Source organism: Bombina bombina, chromosome 7, assembly GCF_027579735.1.
Source record: "Bombina bombina isolate aBomBom1 chromosome 7, aBomBom1.pri, whole genome shotgun sequence".
Classification (NCBI taxonomy): Eukaryota; Metazoa; Chordata; class Amphibia; order Anura; family Bombinatoridae; genus Bombina; species Bombina bombina.
Window position 1 is genome coordinate 59,565,924 of NC_069505.1, and position 6,933 is coordinate 59,572,856.

The window sequence follows — 6,933 nt, forward strand, 5'->3', positions numbered from 1 at the left end:
TACCTAGGCACTACATAATGATACGTTAGCAGTGTAGGCGCATACTGAATTTATATAATACCTAGGCACTACATAATGATACGTTAGCAGTGTAGGCACATACTGTATTTATATAATACCTAGGGACTACATAATGATTCGTTAGCAGTGTAGGCTCATATTATATTTATATAATACCTAGGCACTACATAATGATACGTTAGCAGTGTAGGCGCATACTATATTTATATAATACCTAGGTACTACATAATGATATGTTAGCAGTGTAGGCGCATACCGTATTTATATAATACCTAGACACTACATAATGATACGTTAGCAGTGTAGGCGCATATTGTATTTATATAATACCTAGGCACTACATAATGATACGTTAGCAGTGTAGGCGCATACTGTATTTATATAATACCTAGGCACTACATAATGATACGTTAGCAGTGTAGGCGCATTCTGTATTTATATAATACCTAGACACTACATAATGTTACGTTAGCAGTGTAGGTGCATACTGTATTTATATAATACCTACGATCTTTATAATGATACGTTAGCAGTGTAGGTGCATACTATATTTATATAATACCTAGACACTACACAATGATACGTTAGCAGTGTATGCGCATAATACCTAGGCACTACATAATGATACGTTAGCAATGTAAGCACATGTTGTATTTATATAATACCTTGGCACTACATAATGATATGTTACCAGTGTAGGCGCATTTTGTATTTATATAATACCTAGGCACTACATAATGATACGTTAGTAGTGTAGGCGCATACTGTATTTATATAATACCTAGGCACTACATAATGATACGTTAGCAGTGTAGGCGCATACTGTATTTATATAATACCTAGGCACTACATAATGATACGTTAGCAGTGTAGGCGCATACTGTATTTATATAATACCTAGGCACTACATAATGATACGTTACCAGTGTAGGCGCATTTTGTATTTATATAATACCTAGGCACTACATAATGATACGTTAGTAGTGTAGGCGCATACTGTATTTATATAATACCTAGGCACTACATAATGATACGTTAGCAGTGTAGGCGCATACTGTATTTATATAATACCTAGGCACTACATAGTGATACGTTAGCAGTGTAGGTGCATACTGTATTTATATAATACCTAGGCACTACATAATGATACGTTAGCAGTGTAGGCGCATACTGTATTTATATCATACCTAGGCACTACATAATGATACGTTAGCAGTGTAGGCGCATACTGTATGTATTTATATAATACCTAGGCACTACATAATGATACGTTAGCAGTGTAGGTGCATACTGTATTTATGTAATACCTAGGCACTACATAATGATACGTTAGCAGTGTAGGCGCATACTGTATTTATATAATACCTAGGCACTACATAATGATACGTTAGCAGTGTAGGTGCATACTGTATTTATATAATACCTAGGCACTACATAATGATACGTTAGCAGTGTAGGCGCATACTATATTTATATAATACCTAGCCACTACATAATGATACGTTAGCAGTGTAGGCGCATACTATATTTATATAATACCTAGGCACTACATAATGATACGTTAGCAGTGTAGGCGCATACTGTATTTATATAATACCTAGGCACTACATAATGATACGTTAGTAGTGTAGGCGCATACTGTATTTATATAATACCTAGGCACTACATAATGATACGTTAGCAGTGTAGGCGCATACTGTATTCATATAATACCTAGGCACTTCATAATGATACGTTAGCAGTGTAGGCGCATACTATATTTATATAATACCTAGACACTACACAATGATACGTTAGCAGTGTAGGCGCATACTGTTTTTATATAATACCTAGGCACTACATAATGATACGTTACCAGTGTAGGCGCATATTGTATTTATATAATACCTAGGCACTACACAATGATACGTTAGCAGTGTATGTGCATACTGAATTTATATAATACCTAGGCACTACATAATGATACGTTAGCAATGTAAGCACATAATGTATTTATATAATACCTAGGCACTACATAATGAAACGTTAGCAGTGTAGGCGCATACTGTATTTATATAATACCTATGATCTTTATAATGATACGTTAGCAGTGTAGGCGCATACTGTTTTTATATAATACCTTGGCACTACATAATGATATGTTACCAGTGTAGGCGCATATTGTATTTATATAATACCTAGGCACTACATAATGATACGTTAGCAATGTAAGCACATAATGTATTTATATAATACCTAGGCACTACATAGTGATACGTTAGCAGTGTAGGTGCATACTGTATTTATATAATACCTAGGCACTACATAATGATACGTTAGCAGTGTAGGCGCATACTGTATTTATATCATACCTAGGCACTACATAATGATACGTTAGCAGTGTAGGCGCATACTGTATTTATATAATACCTAGGCACTACATAATGATACGTTAGCAGTGTAGGCGCATACTGTATTTATATAATACCTAGGCACTATATAATGATACGTTAGCAGTGTAGGTGCATACTGTATTTATATAATACCTAGGCACTATATAATGATACGTTAGCAGTGTAGGTGCATACTGTATTTATATAATACCTAGGCACTACATAGTGATACGTTAGCAGTGTAGGTGCATACTGTATTTATATAATACCTAGGCACTACATAATGATACTTTAGCAGTGTAGGTGCATACCGTATTTATATAATACCTAGGCACTACATAATGATACGTTAGCAGTGTAGGCGCATACTGTATTTATATAATACCTAGGCTCTTCATAATGATACGTTAGCAGTGTAGGCGCATACTGTATTTATATAATACCTAGGCACTACATAATGATACGTTAGCAGTGTAGGCGCATACTATATTTATATAATACCTAGTCACTACATAATGATACGTTAGCAGTGTAGGCGCATACTGTATTTATATAATACCTAGGCACTACATAATGATACGTTAGCACAGTAGGTGCATACTGTATTTATATAATACCTAGGCACTACATAATGATACGTTAGCAGTGTATGCGCATACTGTATTTATATAATACCTAGGCACTACATAATGATACGTTAGCAGTGTAGGCGCATACTGAATTTATATAATACCTAGGCACTACATAATGATACGTTAGCAGTGTAGGCACATACTGTATTTATATAATACCTAGGGACTACATAATGATTCGTTAGCAGTGTAGGCTCATATTATATTTATATAATACCTAGGCACTACATAATGATACGTTAGCAGTGTAGGCGCATACTATATTTATATAATACCTAGGTACTACATAATGATATGTTAGCAGTGTAGGCGCATACCGTATTTATATAATACCTAGACACTACATAATGATACGTTAGCAGTGTAGGCGCATATTGTATTTATATAATACCTAGGCACTACATAATGATACGTTAGCAGTGTAGGCGCATACTGTATTTATATAATACCTAGGCACTACATAATGATACGTTAGCAGTGTAGGCGCATACTGTATTTATATAATACCTAGACACTACATAATGTTACGTTAGCAGTGTAGGTGCATACTGTATTTATATAATACCTACGATCTTTATAATGATACGTTAGCAGTGTAGGTGCATACTATATTTATATAATACCTAGACACTACACAATGATACGTTAGCAGTGTATGCGCATAATACCTAGGCACTACATAATGATACGTTAGCAATGTAAGCACATGTTGTATTTATATAATACCTTGGCACTACATAATGATATGTTACCAGTGTAGGCGCATTTTGTATTTATATAATACCTAGGCACTACATAATGATACGTTAGTAGTGTAGGCGCATACTGTATTTATATAATACCTAGGCACTACATAATGATACGTTAGCAGTGTAGGCGCATACTGTATTTATATAATACCTAGGCACTACATAATGATACGTTAGCAGTGTAGGCGCATACTGTATTTATATAATACCTAGGCACTACATAATGATACGTTAGCAGTGTAGGCGCATACTGTATTTATATAATACCTAGGCACTACATAATGATACGTTAGCAGTGTAGGCGCATACTGTATTTATATAATACCTAGGCACTACATAATGATACGTTAGCAGTGTAGGCGCATACTGTATTTATATAATACCTAGGCACTACATAATGATACGTTAGCAGTGTAGGTGCATACTGTATTTATATAATACCTAGGCACTACATAATGATACGTTAGCAGTGTAGGCGCATACTGTATTTATATAATACCTAGTCACTACATAATGATACGTTAGCAGTGTAGGCTCATATTGCATTTATATGATACCTAGGCACTACATAATGATACATTAGCAGTGTAGGCGCATACTGTATTTATATTAATGCTATCAATGGATACAGTACCCATCCACCTGGGGCATGGATTCATCAGAATCCCAGTATACACAATGAAAAACAATGGAATCCAGCCTCTTATAAAAAATAACAAAACTTATTTATTGCTTCTAGATCATGGGAAAAGGGACATTTCAAGCCCTATATTGGGCTCTTAGTCTTGGTCATGACTAAGGGCTTGAAACGTTGTCCTTTTTTCCATGATCTGGAAGCAATAAAGAAGTTGTATTATTTTTTATAAGAGGCTGGATTCCATTGTTGTTCATTGGGATCATCCCATGGTCACATGATTATCAACATGCCAGAAATGGCAATGGATGTTTGCTGAAAAAAACGTGCGAGAGCTGCATGATATTGTTAGTTAATAGTTATTTTCTGTCACTCTTGATTCATTCCTTAGATCTTTCAGCAAATTGTTGTTGTTTTAGTAGTTTGCTGAAACCTGTACAGGAAAGCAGAGTAGAAAGATATGATTTTTGTAGCAGTTGACATTTGTTTACATAAATAACAAAATAGAACTTTTAATCAAAATTAGAAGACATTAATTTACATCTAAAGTAATTAACCATTTGAGTGCTAAGCACTTTCCCACCTGGGTGCTAAGCACATTTGAGGGGTTTTTAATTTTACATTTTTTTTAAATATTTGTTTTTTAACTTTTTTCTTTTCTTTTCAGATCCACAAGACTTATACCATTGGAAAGGTTAGGCGATTACCTTTCCAACGGTGGGTCTTGGGGGTCTGTAGCTGCTTAGATGCCTGAGATACAGGCTTCTAAGCAGCATGCCCCTTTCCCTATATTGTCAATTGTCAGTTTTAAAAAAAGTTGCATGGTGACGTCATCACGTCATTATGCGTGACGTCACCACGCAAAACGGAAAGCCCCGGCGATGCCTGTCACTCTAGAGGCACGATCGCCGGGGTAGGAGTGGGTGGGAGCCCCCAGATCTCCCTCAAGGTGGGAGAGTGCTAGTGACGGCCGTCATTAGCACCTGAGTGAGACACTCTGCGACGGCTCAGAGCCGTCGTTAGCACTCAAGGGGTTAAAATACAAAATGCATTTTCTTCCTATTAATCATTTAAAAAAAAAATTGTATTCATCCAGAAGTGATGTAATTTAATAAATGTAATGCACAGGTATAAATTTTGAACTGGGGCACATACAAATTAGTTTAGTATAAAAAAAACACAATTTCTGCTTTAGATAAGAAAAGAATATTAAAAAAATGATTTAATGTAAATGTTTAGGAAGGAAATTCTGTATTTTGCAAGTCACATTTTTTCTTTGTCTGCATCTTTTGTTTTTGTGCTCTAAAATGCAAATAATAGTGTATATTTATTTAGAACAAAAGCCGTTACCTTTCTGATTACAGACCTGTACTATCTTTCTGAGGGTACTAAGTTTACAGAAGTATTAAACCTTTTGGTTACATGTATAAGATGTATAATGACGTGTTAATGTTGCCCAATGACATAAGATATTGATTTTTATACAGCTGCAAATATACAAACCTTTTCTGGTACCAAGCATTTTGGAGATAAAGGGTTTTGTGCCTGTATTTGGCATCAGTCATCTTTGGCCACTCAAATGCCACTCGTTATTTCTTGTATAGGTGTATGGTTATTGCTGATCTCTTCTACAATGGCTCAGATTAAACATTATACGATAGAATTCATTCTTACCAACTATCAATGCAAAACAAAAAGTTATATTCAGCAATTATACGTTAGCAGGAAACTTACTGTATTTATATAATACCTAGGCACTTAATATAGTCGCTACTACAATACATGAGATAACAGGAAGTATACGTGAATAAAAATAACTGGTGGCGCATTCTCATGCGATTATCGTCACGCCTGAAAAGGCAATGGGAATTAGTTGACAAAAGTGTTAAGAGAAGACTGAATTTTTTAAGTGAAAGTTATTGGTTTCTGCTCCTTACTTGAAATACTTGAAATATTGCATTCTGTACCGAATAAAAGGAAGAGTTTATGAATTTTTTTGTGTGCATCTGACATTTATCTACATAAATAAAACATAACAAACATAACATAGCTTTTAATCAGAATTAGAAAGTGGAGACAAAAGTATTTACAGCTAAATCAATTAAAATACCAAACACATTGGGCCAGATTACAAGTTGAGTGTAAAATATTACTTCAGTGAAAGCGATATTTGCCCTCAACTTAGTAATAGCCGCGCACGCTAATGGGAACTGGTATTACAGGTGAGGTGCAAAGCATGATTATTGTCACGCCTAAAATGGAAGCTGGTTAAAAAAGTGTCTGGAGCTGACTAAAAGTTTTAGTTGAACGTCATTGTTTTCCTCTCCTTACATGAAACACTGCATTTATGTGGTCTGTGAGCAATTGTTTTTTAAGTAGTTTGCTAAAATAAAAAAAAGAAAGAAAATGGCACTTTAGTTTTAATCAGAAAGGGGAGACAAAATAATCAATTAAAATACCACTTTTTTTTTCTTTCCTTTTTTAAATTGAGCAAGTAATATAAAATATACTCATGCTCTAGCAGT

The 6,933-nt window shown here is 34.7% G+C and overlaps 1 long non-coding RNA gene across 3 annotated transcripts in view; it reads right to left on the minus strand.

The window, feature by feature from the left end:
* LOC128665886 (uncharacterized) overlaps nt 1-6,933 on the minus strand; it is a 50,624-nt gene that overhangs the window by 20,309 nt on the left and 23,382 nt on the right. Inside the window, exons 9-10 of one of the 3 annotated variants that reach the window (XR_008403187.1) lie at nt 5,912-6,085; nt 4,357-4,841 (exon numbers count right to left, since the gene is read on the minus strand). The exons of 1 other annotated variant lie outside the window; for it this stretch is intronic. This is a non-coding gene — a long non-coding RNA (uncharacterized LOC128665886). Of the gene's footprint in view, nt 1-4,356; nt 4,842-5,911; nt 6,086-6,933 lie in introns of those variants that run through there. One more of the 3 variants, XR_008403186.1, reaches the window with a different exon arrangement.